General features: G+C 54.4%; 3 long non-coding RNA genes across 4 annotated transcripts; 2 read left to right on the top strand and 1 right to left on the bottom strand.

Annotated features, from left to right (window-relative positions):
* Window positions 1–227: 227 nt before the first annotated feature.
* LOC137845248 (uncharacterized) lies at window positions 228–4,777 on the top strand. Its single transcript, XR_011090141.1, has 3 exons — window positions 228–535; window positions 1,749–2,152; window positions 3,174–4,777. It is a non-coding gene; the product is annotated as an uncharacterized lncRNA (long non-coding RNA).
* Window positions 4,778–6,221: 1,444 nt separating this feature from the next.
* On the top strand, window positions 6,222–14,108 carry LOC137845250 (uncharacterized). The gene is made up of 3 exons (XR_011090144.1): window positions 6,222–7,067; window positions 7,810–13,034; window positions 13,567–14,108. It is a non-coding gene; the product is annotated as an uncharacterized lncRNA (long non-coding RNA).
* Window positions 12,136–17,593, bottom strand: LOC137845249 (uncharacterized). Of its 2 annotated transcripts, XR_011090143.1 has the most exons (5): window positions 17,049–17,593; window positions 16,856–16,955; window positions 14,797–14,917; window positions 13,900–14,059; window positions 12,136–12,263 (listed from the first exon to the last, which is right to left on the bottom strand). It is a non-coding gene; the product is annotated as an uncharacterized lncRNA (long non-coding RNA). The 2 variants fall into 2 exon arrangements; XR_011090142.1 differs by lacking the exon at window positions 17,049–17,593 and having other exon boundaries at window positions 16,856–16,967.
* Between the last annotated feature and the right edge of the window lie 2,038 nt (window positions 17,594–19,631).

Below are 19,631 nucleotides of genomic sequence, written 5' to 3'. Positions count from 1 at the left end.
AGACGGGAGCGCTGCTGCCGCTCACCGCCGGGGCTGCTGCAGCGCCAGGAGCAGGGCACGGTGCCCCCCCTGCCACCCCTGCTCCGAGCCCCCCGAACTCCATGGGGCAGCCGTGGCCTCGCCTGGTCCTGGAGCCCTGCAGGACCTCTCGTCTTGGCCAGCTGTGGTTGTTTGGGGAGGGAGGTGATGCTCGTTAACCTGCATGGGGTGGTGGTGTTGGCACAGGTGTCCCCTCCCTGCGGGCTCCCCAGGTGCCTGAGGTTGCCCTGATGGGGAGGGAGAAGCCAAATCTGCCCCGTGGTGGCAGGGAACAGTGCTAGGTGCCACCAGCCCAAGATTGGATGGATTTGGGGTGGGTGTGAGCAAAGCAGGCTGAGCAAATCGAATAGGGGGTGAAGCAGAGAGACCTGGAACCAAGCAGCTGCACCGCACCGCCAGGAGAGGCGTTTCTGTGCTCACCCGGGGAATTCATCACCACGAGGCATCACAGGAGACCTGAGCAGCATGAAAATGGGATGTTTAGACAACGAAGCAGGTACGCAGCCATCTAATGAGACAGCTTCGATTTAAATCAAGTTATAAGGGATCCAGATCCTGTTTCAGGGCAGCCACAGGGACAGGAGCTCCACGTGCTGTGGCCATGCAGTGCCCAGGCAGAGCTCCCTGCAGGAAGGTGGGACCCTGGATGGTGCCTGGCACCTCCAGAGCCCTGTAGGAGGAAAAAGGAGGCAGACACAGCCAGGAGGCAGCAGTGGGAGGGCAGGGAGGAGGATCTTGTGCAGCCTCCTCGTCCTACCCGAGGGGATCCTCGGGCTGAGATGTGTGAGCGGAGCAGCAGGTCCAGCACATGAGCACCCTGACCTAGAGCTGAAATAGAGACAGCTGCAGCAGGGGCATTTTTTGGCTTAAGGGGAAGGAGAAAAGCAAGGAAAGGCTCCTGCAGGGCTCTGCAGGAGCAGATGGAGGATGCACTTGGCTGTGCTGAGCACTGCAGGCCCTTCTGAGCCCCGCGAGTGGCTCCGGCACGGGACGGTGCCCTTCAGGCTTGGAGGGCTCCATCTCCCGAGGAAAAGCTTCTTAATTCCCCTTCAGCCTCTTTCAAATAAAGCCAAAAACAAGCACGGTTTTAAAGCCTGGCAGGGGATGAGTTAGCCACAGGCCCTTGCTTTCAAGCAGTGCCAGTGCAGCAGAGCGCTGGGTGAGCCCCGAGAGGAGCTGGCACCAACTCAAGCCCCAGGGGGGATCCAGCAGAAGGGGTGCCGTGTCCCATGGGTGCTCGTGCCCATCCTGGTGCCCTCGTGTCAGGGCCTGCCCCTGCAGCACCCAGCTCTGCAGGTGGGGCTCTTCTTGCTTGACTTCAGCCGTCAGCAGGAGACATCTCCATCTGCACACATCACCCCCGGGGTTTTCCTTGGATGGAGGAAAATGAGTTTGGAGGCATCTGTCTGCCCCATTTCAGACACCTCTGGTGGGGCTGAGCTGACTCAGAGCCTGGCAGTGGAGCTGCACGGCTTGTGCAGGGAGCCTCGGGCGCTCTGCCATGTGGGGGGCTTGGTGGCCACCTCCCCACGGAGCTCCTGCACGGCTAGGGGGCTCTGGAGAGACACAGCTGGGGTGGGCAGGGGCTCTGCACCCAGCCTGTGACACCCACATGTTTTGGGGAGAGCACGATGGCGCTTTTGGGGCAGGCTGAGGGAGGGGGCAGCAGTCCCAGCCTGGCACCCAGACCTTGGTCTGCCCCTCACCAGGGTGTGCACATCATCATCATCTCCATCACCATTATTGTCATCCCATGTGGCCACATCATCACCATCACACCGGTGCGCAGAGGGGCCTGTGAAGGAAACGGAGCAGAAAGGAGCATCCCCAGGGTGGAACCAAGCCTTGCCCTCGTGGGGAGCTGTGCCCTTGGCAGGCCACCAGGAGCTGAGCCCAAATCCATCCCACTGCTGCCTTCACCGCGGGGCTGTCCTCTCCCTTTGCTGGTGCAGTTCCCATTCCTCTTCCAGCAGCTGAGTAATGGCTTTGGGTGGATGACACCGCACTGATTTAGGGGCTTGACCTTGGGAATGCTCCTGCAAAAGCTGCGGTTTCCTGAGCACAGCTTCACGTTTCCTTTTATGAACACTTCACAGGATCCACGTATATTTGGGTATGTAGCAACTGGGTGGAAAAAAAAAATATGCATGCTAGAGAGAAAGAGGGATGAAAAAAAAAAATCCCTTTTATATCTCCAGGCTGCCTTCAGCAACAGCATTCCTAAATAGGAGAGGTTAAATATATTGCTGCCATTACACTCTACAAGGAACACATTCCATAAAAACGAAGGTGCCGTAAATTATACAAATATGATGCTAACAAGCCAGGAAATGCACTGCTAATGAGGTCAGCTATAGAACTCCCGCAGTGCTGCAAATCATGTGCCAATCCGGCGCAGGAGGTACAGGAGCAGCCCTGGGTCAGCATTTTCTGAGCACATTTGTAACCCGCTGTTCAGCGAATAGTTATACAGGTAGATAAAAATCCTCCTCCTCTCCTTGTTTATGTGTCAAATAACCACGGCACCAGACAATCACGCTTTGCATTAATGTACCTTGCTATTATGCCTATTGTTCTGTGGCGCGGAGTGGAGAATTAGTCACTCCGATGTGCAAATATTGGTTACAGTTTGGAAGCATGCACGCTTTTGTGTTCCTATCAGGCTTGCTCCTAGAGGAATTATGCATGCTGGCATCAGGGCTTTTTCTTTCCTTGTACGCACTGTATTTGCTAAAGCTCTTTTAAAAAAAAAATCAAATAAACATGTTCACGGCGGCTGAGTTATTAGCTCATTCAGCCTTCCTCCCCTGTTAGGCGGTGGGACAATAAACACGTTGAAATGTAGCATTTAGGAACCAAAACAAGAAACTTGCCCCAAATCCGTGAGCTTTACAAATAAACCCAAAACCCTTCGGACTGTTTGATCCCAGCACTTGAGGAGAAGAGCCCCAAACACCGAGCCTGGCAGCGGGGCCACCTCGGGGGGCTCGGGGTCTCAGGGGGGCTGGGTGCTCACCTCTGGCTCTGACCTTCAATGCCCTCAATCACAACCATGCATGGAGTCAAAACGAGACAAATTCTGCAATTTCCGCTTTTATTTTATTTTATTATTTTATTTATTTTTTTCACACCAGTTCAGGCGAGGAGGAGTGCAGGACAAGTGCAGGAGAAGCCGAGGTGCCGCTGGGTGCCACCAGGTTCCCCCCGCTGCTCGTGGCTGCTGCCAGGATCACCCACGTGCAGGCTCAGCACCAAAAGGCAGCCACCCCCAGGGCATTTACCTGCTTGCACCCACGCAGAGCCGAGCTGGCAGCGAGCTCAGGTGTTTCCACCAGCTAAACGCCGACGATCCCCGAGCCGTGGGCCCCAAGGATGAAACGCGCATTCCTGCCTTTCATTTCCATATGGTTTTTATGGGTCCTCCATGCAGGAACCAGAGCAAAAGCCTCATTCAGAAGCCTCCCGGCTTGGCAGATTTATTACCAAATTAAGGAAGAAGGAAGCACATCAGCTGTCTGGCCCAGGTAGAGGGAATTATCTCTGCTTGAGAGGAACCAGACAAAGCGAAGGCTCGAGCCCTGGGAGCATTCCCAGCACGGCCAATGCAGCCTGCAAGGTTCGGAGCAGCTGTGACGAGCTCGGTGGCCCTGTGGCCCCTGGGTGCTGGCCGGGAGGTGGCCGTGTGGCCACCAGGGCCACCCACGGCAGGGCTGCTCCCCACGGAGCCGCCCGGCTCACCGCAGCCACCGCGGCTGATGCAAATAACCGCTGCAAGCAGAAATGCATTTCTATATTTAATAAGCTGGATATTTACGTTAACTAAATAGCAGCTAATTATGAAAACATACTTAAGAGTCTGAGCAATTAAGCAGTAATATATTACATAGTTATTAAGCCTCCAATACACATGTCTTTAATAATCAAAATATTAATATGCAGCTACTCTTCTATTATACAGCAACTCCGCTATTATACAGAGAGTGTCCTATTACTGCCAAATTAAATGCATAGTTAGGCGAATTTAGGACACTTAATTTAATGTGTTCCCAAGAGTTCACTATGGCAGATCCTGCAAGACAGGCCTCTGCCGAGGTAGCCCGGGATTCCTGGAGTTGCTCCTCACTCCAGCGCATGCCCAAGCCCTGGGGCAGCAAAGGGCCAGGGGCAGCCAATTCCCAGCGGCACGAAGGAAAGAGCCACTGTGCAGGGCTTTTGCTTTGATTTTAGTGGATTGGGATGGAAAGGAGGTTGTAAGGTAGAGCTGGGGCTGGAGAACAGTGGGGAGAAAGCCAGACACAAGAGGGGAAAGCAGCGGGCAGGTTTCTGTGTTGCCCCAAACACGTAATTTTTATTTACCCAACCGAGTGCCAATCTCACAGCCCAGCTGTAAAGTCACAGGCACAAGCTCTGATTTTTCCCCATGTAACCACCATCCGGTTGTATCTCAAATACTCATGGAGGGGGGAGAGGGAGCTAAACGCATGTGTAAATCCTTACTGCAAAACCTTGGGGAATATTTCCCCCTTTTTAATCAAGCCCTGCGACAATAGGCTTCATTCTTCACCACTTTACACGTTTTCTCCTCTGCAAAGTGGGTGTGAAATGTAAACAGGCTGATTTGGTGTCAATTTACACCTCGCTCTGCATAGAAATAAATAAAGGTGGGAAAGGCAGGGACGGGGAAAAAAACTCAGGTTTGAGCCGTGCTGCCACTGTGCCACGGGGGCCGAGAAAGAAACGTGGGTCCCTGTGTCATGGGGCCCTTTCAGCTCAAAATAATCAAAATTCAGCATCCAAACAATTACATTTGGAACATCCATAGCTGCGTGAGGCATGGACAAGGGGTGATTCCTTATAATAAATTCGTGGTATGGGTTTGGGCAGCCACGAGACGCCCTGGATGTGCCACCAAGCGCAGGGACCGGTGCGCAGGGGACAAGTGGCATCGTCTGGGTGGCACCGAGGGGCAGAAGTGCCCCTCCGAGGAGCTGCCCACCCTCTGCCGCTGGGGGCCGGGTGTTGTTGGGGCCTTATCTACCATATGGCTCCCAGCCGGGATGATTTATGGGGTGAGGAAAGCACGCTGATAAATTTTACGGCTGGGTCCAGCGCAGACTGGGGGTATCAACAGCCCAATCCAGACAGCCCTAATGGAAACTGCCGGCACCAAAGAGCAAGGCGTTATTTATGACTGTCTGTAATGCCACTGCTGGAAATTTATCATCGCTTCTGCCGGGCAGGCTGCAGCTCGGGGGGGGGTGAGGGCAGGACGGGCCCCGCGTGCGGCAGCGGGGCCGCGGGCAGCGACCGGGGAAGGGCGACCGTGGGCGCTGGTGCTGGAGCTGGGCTTTCCCTGGGGGACAGGCTCCGTTTCCTGGCACTTCCACAAGTTTTCCATCCCCAAATGGCACCGAGACCCCAAGCATGGCATAATGGGATGGGGGCAGCTTGGAGATGAATCCCTACAGCCGGGCTGGGAGCGCCGGGGACGAGGCAGGAGCTGGGCTGTCCCCATTGCCCGCTCGCCCTCTTTTCTGCCACTGCTGCATTTGCTGAAGGGGTGAAAAAAATTATAAATTTTTTAAAAAATTAAAAGGGAGCAGCTATAAAATCTAGATACTAATAAAATGTTCCAGGAAGATGGATTCTTCCGATATAATGGTGATCCCTGATACCGAAATGTTCCACAAATACATTTTCATAGCCCCACTCAGTATTATTTGTAGATCTTTTTGCAACTCTTGTCAACAAATTCCTGATAAAAAGGAGACACTTTGCTGTGTGCTAAAGCTATGAATTTAAGAAATGTCAACTGGTCCTTATTTATGGCGCAATCTTTGGCTTTCTCATTTTACTGATGTGGTTTGGTGCAGACTTGCTTCTCCACGCACACGCTCCCCTCCTTGCTCCGAGTTCGGGACATTAATACTGCGGCTGTCTCGGCAGAGCGCTGACTTTCTCGAGGTGCAGAGAAGTTATGTCTGCAGACAAATCTCCCCGAGCATGAAAACCCATCAGGGGAGGGGGAAGCACCGTCCTGGCCAACATCTGAATTCTGCCCGTGCTGCTCGAGCCGCCCCAGGGTGATTGAGGATGCTGAGACCTGGGACAACGAGTGAGCAAGTGTCTGATTAAACAGAGCCACAATTAAACATAACTGTGATCCCCAGGGATGGGAAGGAGGGGGCAGGAAGGGGGGAAGCACATGGGGAGACCGCGTTTTGGGGTCCACCTGTGGGTGCTCCTCATTTGGTCAGGGGCGAGCGACAGCTGTGCCAAGGAGCCGTGTGCTCCTCCAGCTGCAGGCTTTGTAGGGCTCAAAGGGCTCGAAGTGGTGCCTGGAAATGTGGGGATCACCTTGGGAGCCCTGGAGTGCCTGGGGAAAGACGATGCATTTCTGAAGACAGCAAAACTCTGGGTGAAATAAATTTTGGAGGTGTGGGGCAAGAGGCCCTTTTCTTCGAGAGCAGCTCTGGCAGCACCTGCAGGGCATGGAGCTGTCGAACAAACTCGGTCGCTGCGTGCCTTGCTGCAACACACCACGGGAGCTCGGGCTGGGGTGATTTGGGTCCCTTGGTGGCGTTAAGCAGCGGTGCCCTGAGTTACAGCTGAGCCCCGCGCTCGCCCTGCCCAAGTTTTGCCTCCAGGGCCAATAAAGGGCCCTGTGTAAAGCCAGGGGACAAGCGAAAACCTTTTCCCGTACAAATCCGTGTACAAATCAACAACAGATTATCCAGAGTTTGTGTTTGGCAGGTGCTGACAGTAGTGGCTGAACTACCGGCTGGTGGGAAGCCCTGCGTGGAGAGCTCTGCTTGCACAAAGCTGCCGGATGGATGGGGCCCTACAGAGCCTGGCAGCGGGATGGAGAAACCCCAAAACCCCATCCCAGCCCAATCAAGGAGCTCAGAGCATCCCAGGAGCAGGATGCTGGTGACCACGGCATCCCCAACTGCACCAGACCATGGCTGCAGTCCTCCCACTCCTCTGGATGAACTGGGAGCACTGGGAATCCCAGGGACAAAGGACTGGTAAGCGTAACCTGATTTCTCCTGCGCTTGCAGAGATGCTTGGGTGCCTCCAGGACAATTAGCTCCCAGCTGCAGATCCTGCTTTAACTATGGCACATGTTCACAATTTAAGCTCTTTACAATGGTGCTTGGTTAACACCGGAGCCTGCTCCCTGCTGCCCATACCTTTTGTTTGGGTGATTTACTATTCCTCTGTGCCCCTCTGCCCACTGAAATTCATAACAGCTTTCACACAGCAATCGAAAGCTCATAATTATAGCTATGTCTGGTAGTGCCATTGGAGCTAAAGGGCCTGCTGGCACTTTCCTTTAACAGGAATCCAGCTCCCAGCTGGAATGAAATTTGCCCTGCTGACGGGGTCTTTTTATTAGTTTGTTTGAGGCCTTATTAAAAAAAAAAAATCTCGAGTTTTTGGCAGTGCCGGTCCGGTGCGCTCTGCCTCCCAGCCTCCCATGCTCAGACTCGGAGGTTTCAAAGGAGCCTTGGGAGCTGGGCTCGGCCGTGCCGGGCACCTCACCCAGCCAGGAGCTGCCCCCGGGCTGTTCCTGCCCAGGACAGTGATCCCGTTTGTTTATTTTTTATAAGAGAGGCCTATTTTTAATTATGCAAAGCTGCCCAGGAGAACGTGAAAGAAATCAGCTCTAACCCAATAAAAGCCATGCTGTTTAGGGGCTTGGTGATCTACAGCCCTCACTAGCCACTGCGCCTCGCTTGTTGTGTTTTTTCCTTTTATTTTCTTTAGCCCCAGCCCGAAGGGTTAACCCTGAGCGCAGAGACTGGAGGGACGTGAAGAATCCGGTTACAGGGGAGGATATGGAACCGTGAGACGATTTCCAAAAATAGAGGGAAAGACCAAAATAGTGGGTGATGGATGTGATGGATGTCCAGCACGGAAAGCAGGCCCGGCACCGCGGCAGGGGGACGCGTCGGCTGCAGGCAGCGGGGGGCTGTGGGCTGCGGTCCCAATCCTGCTCCACCTCCAGTTCCGAGGTGTAAATTCCCATTAGGAAAGGGTCTGAAAAGAGGAGCCCGTCATCCGATCTCTGCACAACAAATTTACACGGAGGGGATCGCATGGGCACGGTCACCGCAACCGCATCCAGAGAATGTTCTGGGGGGCAGCACAGGGCGCTGCTCTCCGCTGCACGGCGAAATCCTGCGAGGGATTTCAGCAGCACAGGCTGTTTCCTGGAGGATTTGGTGAGCAAAGGATCACAGGAGAGGTCACAGGAGAGTCCTGCTGCAGCTTGGCATTCGTGGGCACAGCCAAGTGGCGGCAGTGAGGACAGGCCGGTGCGTGCTTGGGTTTGTTCCAGGCTGTCCAGGGAAAAGTTTTACCTGACAGTGCAAATGTCAATCCCACGAGCTATTTGCAAGCAGAGGTTTCCCAGCAGCTTGTCAAAAAGTTGGTAAGCCAGCAAGTTACAAAATTGGACATAAGTTCTCAGGCAATTTTCCAGAGAGCCATGCGCAATCCTGCCAGAAGACTCGAAGGCAGAGTCCTGGAGCTCCGTGTAATTTAGGTTAAATAAGATGCAACGTTTTCAGTGAAAACTGGTCATTACGCTGATTCAGACTCAATCCAGGCCGGATCCATGCTGCTCTGTAATATAGACGGAGATTTTGCTGCAAGGTATCTGGTGATTTTACATCTTGTACCTCTGCGAGGCTGGGAGGTGATCAGAGCATTTTGGACAGGGCAAAATCTTGGCTCCAGCCCCGCTGTGGACAATGCCACTGGGACCAGAGGGGCTGTGGGGACAATGTCCCACTCTGTCTGAGCCCCGTGTGTCAAAACTAATCGCAGATAGCTTCAGCATCCACAGTCCTCGCTGGTGGCTTTACTTTTTTGCAGAGGGGGTAGAAAATTGAGAAATGGGGATTTTCCCTTGGTTTCTTTGCACTAAGATTGGCTGCGCCCTTGCAAGGGAGCACGAGCAGCCTGCGATGCTCCCGGTGCCACCCTCCCAGACACGGCCACTTGGATCTAAGCTCTTGGTCCTCCCAGATGCTATCGTCCCCTCCACATTGTCTGAGCACGGTGAGGGAAAACAGAGGCCGATAGTTCTGTGAATTCCTCTTTTGAGTGGAAATGCTGGCTCTTTGTTAGCGCTTGTAGTCGAAGGCAATTGCTGTGTGTTAAATGGGGAATACAGCATGTATTTATTTACCTCTGAAGGGTTTTATTGCTTCCACACACGCATTCTTTGCTGATTTGAAAGCGCAGCTATGCGTGTGCCAATGCTCTGCAAACTGCAGGGCCAATTCTCGCAAGGTTTTCCTGCTCCAGTGCTGGCCCCAGGGTCAGCTCACAAAAAGAAGGTCACTGGAAAGACAAGCGATGTTTAGAAACTGATAACCACCCGTTCTGCTGAAAGGGATTTGATTTCCCCATCTAAAAGGAGATCTTTGATTAGTGACTGATGGGGCAACTTCAAAAGCTGACTGGGCCTGGCTGAGATAAGCATTCAAACCTGGGATGCTCCTTCCCAAAGCCTCTTTGATCTGGAATTAAGGCTGGAAATCTTGCAGGCTTTATTGTGAGATTTCCAGTGTTTTTAATGACGCACCAGGCACAATAGGATCCACCTGGCTTCCCACCCCGGCCAGCAGCGAGCCAGAGGGGACGCTTTCAGCTGGGGGGGCAGAAGGGGCTCCAGCTCCATGGGGCACAGCCACCAGCCCATTTCTGAGACCGAAAGCAGGGTAAATGGTCCAATCTTCACACTTTTAGGGTGGTTTGCACCAAGCTGGACCCAGTCTGTTCCGGGGCTCACAGCTCCCATCCCAGCCTGGTGAGATGAGAGGATCCCACGGCAGCCCCATGAGGTGTCTCCGCTCCGAAAGCAAACGCTGACAGGGCAGCGTCAGTCCCCTCCTCGCTTCTGAGCACAAGATGTGTCACACCTGGAAGTAATTAGAACGAATTTTTACTAATTCATAGCTAATTGCACAATTACTCTTCTATGAAAGATTCAGCTCTCCAAAGACACTTCAACGCGTGAAGTAAGTTTCCCCAAATCTGCCTGGAAGGAAAAGCACGAAAACATTCGGTGGGATCCAAACCAGGGATTTCATTTCCAGCCCAGTAATTCCTCCCGAGCCCCGCAGGGACCTGCTAGGGATGTTTTTTTTGGTGCCTTGCAGGGTTTTGCCCCCGGCCCCATGGCACCCCCGGCCCCGCCGCGCGCCACCCGCCCGCCACCGCCTGGATCTGCAGGCTTGCAAATGATGTTTACTATTTAATAAGATGTGATGAGACTGTTCTGATACTTCAAAGGCAGCTGACAGTTTTGTTAGAGATAATCAAGGAACTTTTGGACAATTACGGTGAAGGCTTTGACAGCAAGAAAACGCACAAACCTTGTAGCTGTAACCAGCACCAAAGTCAAAGATTCCTCCCTGGAAACAACTTGAATATTCATTTTATCCATTAAGCGTCACTTTTTTGTTTATTTATTTTTATTTCACGCTCCTTTATGTCACTTTGCTTCCTTCATGCCCGGGAGAGCTCTTTTCTTGTTACAAGACGTGCGTCTTCCCACCCTTCTCAGCTTCCTCAGCTCCAAACAGGCAGGCGCCGCTCCGTGCGTCTGTCCGTCCGTCCGTCTGTCTGCTGCACCCGGCTCTTTGGGAAGCAGAGGAGGGACTTCAGGCCCCGTGCAATCCCATTTTGCAGCTCTGCAAAGTGAGGCCTGGAGGGTGAAGGGAGCAGGGGTTTGTCCAAGGTCTGGTGGCTGCATTGGAGCTGGGGGGATTTGAACATCTCGTTTAACCCCCCAGGCTGGGAGCTGGCCAAAAACCTGCTGCCTCCCCAGGGACTGGGCTGGACCCAGGGCGTGAAAGACCTCAGAAACTCAGCCAGGGTCAGCAAAGCTCAAACCTCCCTTGGATCAGCCAGCAAGGCAGTGAAGCAGTCCCCAGCCCCTCAGGGCCAGCCCCGTGCCACTCGTCCTCATGGCATCCAGCAGGGGGATGCTCGGTCAGGGCAGGCGCTTTGTGCCACCGTCACCTCCCGTCACTCAGCCTGGTGGCAGGGAAATCCGATAACGTGGATGTAAAACCAAAGCCCCAAACATAACAAGACTTCTGCACGGTGTCAGTGGAACAGGCAGTGACAGCTGCCCAGCGAGAATTACCAAAACAAGGGGGTTTTTGCACCAAAACTGACTCCTTTCGCCATCCCACTGGCATCACTGGTGCGATGGGGGAAAATCTTTGTGTCGGGTTCGATCGGCACCGGGTTCGTGGAGGGGCAAGGGGACAGACATAGTGCAGCAGCATCGCCCCCACACACCCGTGCCTTCCCCAGGGGATGGGTCCCACCTCTGGGTGCCCCCAACGGAGGTGCTGGGGGGCTCCCAGCCCTCGGCGCATCCCAGGCTGGGCCCCCCGGCAGTCTCTGGGGGAAGCATCGGGGAGGGATGGCTGTGTGGCAGTGAGTGGCAGGGGCTTTGTGTGCCAAACCGGGACTTGTCTTTGTCAAAAAGTCTTTGCAAAGTATCCAGCGCCGGGTGTCAGGGAGGACAAGTTTTTTAATCATGTTAAAATGATTTATTTAAACGTCAAGCCGTGTCACCTCACTTCCTTTCATTTTTCAAACTGTTTGTGTTTTTTCTGGATGATAAATTTATCTTCAGACAGCCTCAATATGACTAATTAACTTTGAAATATAAGAACCAGATGTGTGAGCTGGAGAGCTTTCTGAACTCATGCCAGGCATTTTTCTCCTCTCCTCTTCCCTCTCCGTCTCCTCCTCTCTCCCTTTCCGTGCCGCCTGCGCCGGCATCGCCCCACAGCACGTGGGGAAGCCTGGGTCCCTCTCGGGCACAAAATCCCACCCTTTTTCCCCGTCCTGACCCCCGGTTCCATTCCTACCTCGCTGACATTGCCCCCACAAGCAGCGCGGGGCCCCTGCACCTGATGCGGAGCAGGGGGAGCGAGCTGCCATCAGCCGCTTGCCACATGAAAGGAAAGCAGCTCGGGATGTGACACCAAGTGATTGCTTTTCAAGAAAACCTTCCCGTCTGAAGTGGGTTTCCCCCCTCTCCTCCTTTCATGAGCGGATCGCTGCGCGGTGCCGGAGGAAGCGAGGCGTTTAGGTGCCAATTAATTAAGCAGAGCCTCTCAGCTTCAATCCCGCCTTGCTCACGCGCGGCCTCGCCCCGTCACAAACCCCGGTTTTCTGTTTGGGAACTGAAAAAAAAAAAAAAAAAAAAAAAAAAAGGAAAAATCCCAGTTTTCAGTTTTATGTAATTTCACTTTTCTGTTGGGCAGGTGATGAGCAAGACACAAAGGTGGAGACAGACCCAAGGCGAAGTGACTGCCTCTGGATCACTGAGCAGATTCCCAAGATCAGCCACTTTGGGGATCTCTCCAGCTGGGGCAGGGATCCTGGGGTCCTGGAGAAGGGAAGGCCCCTTCCTAACCAGACCTGATTTTTGGGAAGCATCTCTCCATAGCGCATCGAGCCCCGGTGCTGTGCAACTGATGCAGCAGGCAGGATACCCTAAAATTCCCTGATCCATCTCGGCCCCTTCTGGCCCAGCGGGGGCTGCTGGTGATGCATGGCCAGGGCCCAGGCGGTGCCCACGTCGCCAGGGAGGTGACATCGCCCGTCACGCAAATTTCAACAAGTGTCTTTTCAGCCAAAACAGATTTCTCAAACAAAATGTAAATATTCATGTAAAAATGTTGGTTTTGGTGGAGATTCTCCTGATCTTCTTGGAAATGGCAATCAAAATAATGTTTTTTTAATTGCTTTTCTAAAATACTTTTTTTTTCTTTCTTTCTTTTTAAGTTTTTCACTTCAACAACCCGAAATTTATTCCATGGAAAAACTTCAGTGTCAAAATTATTTGGTCCGTGTGTTCGGGGAGAAGGCTGCCGTGCCCAGCCCCTTGCAGCACGAGGTCTTCTTATGGGAGTGCTTCTGACCTGCTCCTGCCTTCATCAGCAAGAACGCCGGTCAGTGTTTTTAATTACAGCTTCCCACGGCCAATTAGCCCCGTGTGTGTCTGTGCACGCAGATGTGCAGCTCCCCCAGCTCCAGGGGTTCTGGGATGGGTTTGTAATGGGATGGGATGGGGATGGGGATGGGGATGGGATGGGATGGGATGGGGATGGGGATGGGATGGGGATGGGAATATGGGATGGGATGGGATGGGATGGGATGGGATGGGATGGGATGGGATGGGATGGGATGGGATGGGATGGGATGGGATGGGATGGGATGGATGGGGATGGGGATGGGATGGGATGGGATGGGATGGGGATGGGAATCCTGCCCAGGCAGGTGGAGCCCTGCAGCCACCACCTCCTGCAGCGTCTGGCAGACGTTCCCCACCCCTCTCACCCCTTTCCCATTTCCCTGGCTCGAGCTTTGCCCTGCAGAGCATGCGCCACGGCTCCGTGCTCAGGCTGCCAGGGCTGTAATGGAACATTGCAAACATAACAGCCTGAAAAAAATGAGCCGAACTTTCCCCTCCCCATGCCTCAGCCTTGCCCTAAATATACATAACAAGCTGCGGAACTCGACTGGCTGCGAGATAGGAGCCATCAGTGGATGTTGACAGCCTTGATGTCTTGGCGGGCAGGATCCAACAGCATCTCCCACTGTATGGCGCTAGATATTTAATAAAGTAAAACCCCCAGGATCAAGAAGGCTGCAATCCCTCCCAGCTCCTTTCTTCTGCTTTGCTCGAGCTCTTTAAAGCCTGCCTCCCGTCTCTCTCCAGAAAATCCTTTCATGCCTCCCTCACCAGACTGACATTTTGACAAGTTGCCACGAGTGACATCTGATTTGTACAAATTTCAAGACTAATAAATCTACCTGTCAAAGCGGAAACTTTAAAAGGAGCTAAGCCCAGCGGGTATAGTTTAACAGAACTCAAGTTGATGAAACTGTAGGATGGAGAAATTATATCTGTCACAATCCACCCACATTAGTTCTGTAGAGATGTTGGCAACTGAAACAAACGTCTTTCACAGCCCTGAAAAAAAAAAAAAAAAAAAGAAAAAAAAAGAGAAAAAAAATATAAAAGGAGACTGTTAATACTGTGAGTAACAAGTAACAGTTCTATTTGTAAACTAGCAAGTTTATTTATTTAATTTTTAATTTGCTTGTAGACGCGAGCGGGAGGGAAGGACCCCCCTGCTCCTGCACACCGCTGTGCGCCCGGACCCGCGGGGTTTTGGTGTCTGGGGACCCCAGCATGGCTGTGACACCGTGGGGATGATCAGTGCGTGATGCTCTGCCCCTCCAGGCCTCCCTGTTTTTGTTTTCTGCTCTCTGTGGCCGGTTCTCCGGCTGCTCCAGAAGCATGGGACAAGCAGGAGGTGCCACCTCCTCCTGCCCAGTCCCCATCCACAAACCCACAGACCCCTTTTGAGGCTCTCCCACCCGCGTCCTGCGATGCTCAGCACAGCTCCAGCAGCAGAGCCCCGGCCCCACAGCGCTGCCCACAAGGGAGGACATCCCAAACCCGTCCCCATCCCCATCCCCACAGCCCCAGGCGCTCAGCCCCAGCACTAAACAGATTTTTCTGGAGCAGCGAGTACAAAGGGGGGCGGCTGCTTGACGAAGAGGTTAGGAAAGCAGCCCGGCACACTGAGGAAGGATGGCATCACCCAGCTGAATTCCCTCCTATTGCATCTCCTGGGGGAGGCACACGGCAGAGAAGAAATGAGAATTTCAGGAAGGTTTCCAAACCCCCAGCTCTGCACGGACCTCTTCCAGCACAGCCACACGAGGACCATCCCAGGCCATTCCTCACTTCCAGTGAGTCTTATCCAGAGATGCAGCTCCACAGTGGACCAGTCAATATATTTGTTTTCCTTTGGATACACAGCTGCAGAAGCAAGCCATGCAGAAAGTTTATTAAGCTGGGTTAATTTTCTAATAGCCGCCGCAATGATGGATGTAAGCCTCGCTGTCTTCCAGCTCAACTTAAAAGTCAAATAAAAATAATCATGCTGATGGAAAAATATAATTCTTCCAGCTAAGGCAGATAATATATGATCTGTTAGTGTCTGCCAAGCGGCTCGTCTCTGGTAACATTCCCATGCACTTCAGCGGGGTCAGAGTTCGGCTCGCGCTATGCGCTCACCCGTCCACCCTATACCGGGGGTTTCAGCGTAAACAACCCACAGAGGTTTTTTTTTTAAACATCTGTATTATTTCTAATCTAATTCCCACGTCAAGGGCTCCACTGCGATGAAGACCAAAGGCAGAGGCTCTGCTCCCGTGCTCGGCCCGGCAGCCTGATGCATGCGGGATTTACGCGCCGCGTCTCCTCGGGGCTGGGGCACGGAGCTCCCGCGGGTGGGATCCTGCCCGCAGCCACCCTCCTCCTCCACCACGTGCCGTCCCGAAATCTCGTGCTCAGAAAACCGCAGCACGCGGGGATTATCCGAGAAGAATTTAACTCGCTTCCCGGCGATAAACTCTGGCTGGGGAGATTACGGGTGTTTACCCAAGAAGCAAACAGCGCTCGGCTCCAACCTGCGGCCGGAGCCACGAGGAAGGGCTTGGGGCCAGGCTGCAGGCACTGCTGCCCCCCACCCCACTGCAAAACCCTGATTTTTGTAATTATCCTGCAATTTGCTGCCGGGAGAGGCTGGCAAGACGAGGCAGCAAGGGCATTGCTTTGGTAGGTCTCACGTTGGGACGTGGGCTTCTTTTTTCAACGCTCACCGCCGCCGCGTGCGCCCAGGTAAATCACTCCTGCACTAATCTGGTTTGCTGAGCTCAGCCAGGTTTATAACCCTATGAGGGATGGCAGGCCGAGCCTGGCAGGTTATTTCTGTTATACTTCTTCCCTCGCTCCCCACCCTGCGTGCAGCAGATGACACCTATATATCTCGACAGCGAAATTAAGTGCGGTAAGGAAAAGTTCGTTTTCCTCTTCCCCGCGAAAGCCTTGCGGCTGACATTGGGTTCGGTACCCGGCTGGGCGTTTTACTCTAACCTGTCTGCAATTTAATTCTGTTTCCAGCAGCGATGCTGCTGCTGGGCACGTTCATCTCTTCCACCTTTCCCTCCAGCCCCCTCTCCTTGCCTCGCCGCGGGGCAAAGCGCTGCACGGGGACTCGGGTGGAAAACGGCACAAACTTTGCACATCTGCCCGGACAGCAGCAGAGGCAGGGGACAGCTGTCCTTCTGATTCCCATCCCCTTTTGTGAGGTGGGGGCTCCTCTCCCCGCCCCGCACGCTTATCTCCCCCCCAGGTTTCAAAGCCAGGCTAATCACATCCATCACACGCCTCGCATTAGCGCGGCGAGCTCCAGGCTGTCACCGCACCTCATGCGCAGGCATATGTTCCAGCGAAGGGCCGAGTGATTTAGAGGGGACCATTCACATTCACAGTCATCGCTTCAAATAAACAGGCTGAGAGTTTAATGATTTCAAGGTAAAGCTCTTTTATTAAGACAACACAGGGAACTTTTTTCAACCACAGCTGACATCACTATAATAAATCACCATCATGTCTTGTGGGATTGAAAAAGCCAAAATACTGTCAGAACTGATTTTTCTGGCTACTCATGCCTCCAGAACAAACCATGTGTTTTTAATCAACAAATCTTTGTTTTGCATTTCTAAGACCCTAGCACTCTTTAAATAGTTAGCATTTACCAGAGGGATATTTTAAATTCAACACACTGCTTCCTTACTGAAGAGATTAGGAAACAGGACACCACATTACAGACTTACTGGGCTTGTCCGGGGCTTTTGGAAATTTGTTTTTGTTATATTCATGCAGAACAGAGAAGGGCTTTCCCATACTTGCCTCTAGCTCGGTTAGGCCGTTTCTCTCCCCAGAATCAGGACGTTCACTGCTTGCAGGAGTCAAACCAGCTCCCAGGACATCCTCAGAGCCCTTCTTGTCCCTGTGCAAAGCCAGAAGGAAAAGCAGGGGGGAAAAAACAGCTCAGGGAGGTTCCCAAAGCTGTGGCAGCAGCGATGGGCATGGCTTCACCCACCATCGCAGTGCCGTGTCCCCTCATCCTTCGCCCCTTAGAGCCAGCTGCTGGGGACAGTGAGAGCATCCCCCAGTGCTGCCAAAAATTTGCTGCCTGTCCCCACCGGGACGTGCCGGGTGCCCCCCTGCAATGGGGGGGAGCCCGAGGGGGTCCCCTCCCCGCTGCGCTCTCAAGGTCAGGCTGAAACCAGAGCTGTCGGGATCCTCTTTCTCGCCCCGCAGGACCCACTCCGGCTCCAGGCAGCAGGCACGGCGTGCTCTGCCTGCTTGGCACAAATGTCAGCGCTGAGAATAAACCCGGGACCGGGCCCAGGCGCAAAGGTGCCCGTGCCAATCACCCCCCGTGCCCAGCAGTGGCCAAAAGGCGTGGGGAGCCTGGAGGGTGCTGCAGGAGGCTCCCTGCAGGACAGCACCCACAGGGTAGGACCTGGACCCTGTTCTCCCCACGTTGCATGGCTCCCCAGGTGTGAAATCCCTGCTGGAGGAGGGCTGGGTGACCTGGACCCTGTCCCTGTGGTGGAGACCTCGTGAGGCTGCTCCCCAAGCAGCCCTGGGTGGCTCTGTGCTCCCGTCCCCGTGCCCAGCTGGTGGCACACAGTCACGGGGCATTGATGGGATGGTGAAAGGTGGGGACACCACACAGGGCACCCCTTTGCCTGCCCCAGCATCAGCCCCACTGCATCCTGGGCTGGCCACGAGCAGGTCCAGGGGCTGAGGGGACCTTCCCAGGGTGGCTTTGTGGCAGTGTTGGGGTCCGAGCATCCCCTCTGCACTCCCAGCTGCTTCTCCCACGAGGCGCACAGCCCTGGGTCGGGGATGGACCTTACCCTTGGGGTGATCCCCTGCTCCTCCTGGGCTGACCCCAGGCCACAAAACCCCCTCCTCACCACCCCCTTTACCCCCAGACCCCCCGCAGCCGGCGAGAAAGCAGCGCGGGGGCGCACACCGAGGTGCCCACCCAGCACCCTCCCACACAGCCCACGAGATCAAAGCCGGGAGCCCAGGCATGTGAGGGGCAGGTGTCCGTCCCCTCGACAGGCCACAATTAATCACACGCTCTGTCCCACAAGGAGATCAAACCGGGCCTCCCGCCGGCTGTCGGTTGAAGCCCGCCTTCAAGTTACCCTAATTAAAGTTTTCTCCTCGCCCCCCCTCCTTGTCCTGCCGGCTGACTGCCGTCCCGTGACCGCCTCTTTCACTCCCTGAAACAAAGGCTGCAGTGAGCAGCCCTCATCCCAGCGCTGGAGCCGCCTGCTTTTCCTCCTTTTAAAGCAGGACGTTCCTCTGAAAAGTGGCATTTCCCATCTGGGGAGAAACGCCGGAGCCCCAGCACAGGGGCGATGTTCCCTGGGGGTGCAGGGGGGGAGGATTCTCCCCGGCCAAGCTCTGCTTTGGGGAGTTTCAGGGTTTGGTTAAAGAAATCCAGGAGAGAAGCAAACTGTTTCTGTAACCAAGACTGAGGGGGTTTAAAAGCCCTCTTTAGGCAAGTAAGAAAATGAAGAAGTTTTAAGAATCGCGTTTCCCCTTAATGTGCGCTCGCCCACCAAAATAAATAAATAAAATAAAATCAGAGGGTTGCTCTGAGAAGCTGTTTGCAGTCGGGAAATCCAGCATGTGGAATCACAAATGCTCAGAGCAGGGCACTGCTGTGAGAGGGGCAAATCCCTTCCCTTGGAGGGGGGACAGGACCGGAGGCAGTGGGACCCCAGCCCGGGGCCGGTGTCACCTCCCCGGCACAAGGCTCTGCGTGCAGGGGGGTGCTCGATCCTCACCACCCCTCACTTCTGAACTTGTGCCCCCCCCACGATGCCCAGAGCTGCTGCAGGGGGAGCGGGGCCGCTTACAAATTGTGGGGCTGTCGGTGCCGGGCGTGATGGATGGCAGCGGGAGCGGGGTAGGATGTGGGCTTCAATCACAGGCACACGTTGACTCTGGCAGCGGGACAAGCCACCTTTCACAGCCTCCCAGCGACCCCTCTCCCCCTCGCCGCTCGCAGGCTATCAGTCAAACGCCTGCCCCAAAGCTGACCTTTTTCCAGAGGAGCCTCGCTAAAAGCAGCGTTTCTTTCTCAAACCCAGCAAGAGGAATTTTGTTAACGCTGGCGGGGAAGCAGCGCCGGCCCCCCTGCTCCGTGCCAAGCAAACCGGTGCCGGCTGCATTTTGGGGGCTCCGCGAGCCCCCAGAAGGGCAGGAGGAGCAGCAGGCAGGTACAGGTACAGCTCCTGGTGGGTTTGTCAATTTGCACAGCTGCTCCTAATTACCGCTTTGAAGTCTCCCCCGTGCTGTTTTCCTAACTGACGGCCTCCGCGCGGGGTTCCTGGGGTCAGGGCGGGCGCGCTCCGGGAAGGTTTCGCCGTCGGGTTCAGAGGAGCATCCCAAAGTTCAGGCTCTTCCCAGCCCCTGCTTCCAGCAGCATCCCCGGGCTGCTCATTTGTAGGGCCGGGTGCCCCAGCAGAGCCAGGCAGCCGCTCGCTGTGGGCTCTCCACTTTGGGAAACCACCAAAACGAGCAGGAGGCATCGCGCTGCCCCACGGACACACGCCCAGCCTCATGCGATGTTGTTCTGGTCTTGGCCCTGCGTTAT

Source organism: Anas acuta, chromosome 27 (genome assembly GCF_963932015.1).
Source record: "Anas acuta chromosome 27, bAnaAcu1.1, whole genome shotgun sequence".
NCBI lineage: Eukaryota > Metazoa > Chordata > Aves > Anseriformes > Anatidae > Anas > Anas acuta.
Note: the sequence above shows the minus strand (reverse complement) of the source record. Positions and strands in the feature narration are given on the sequence as shown.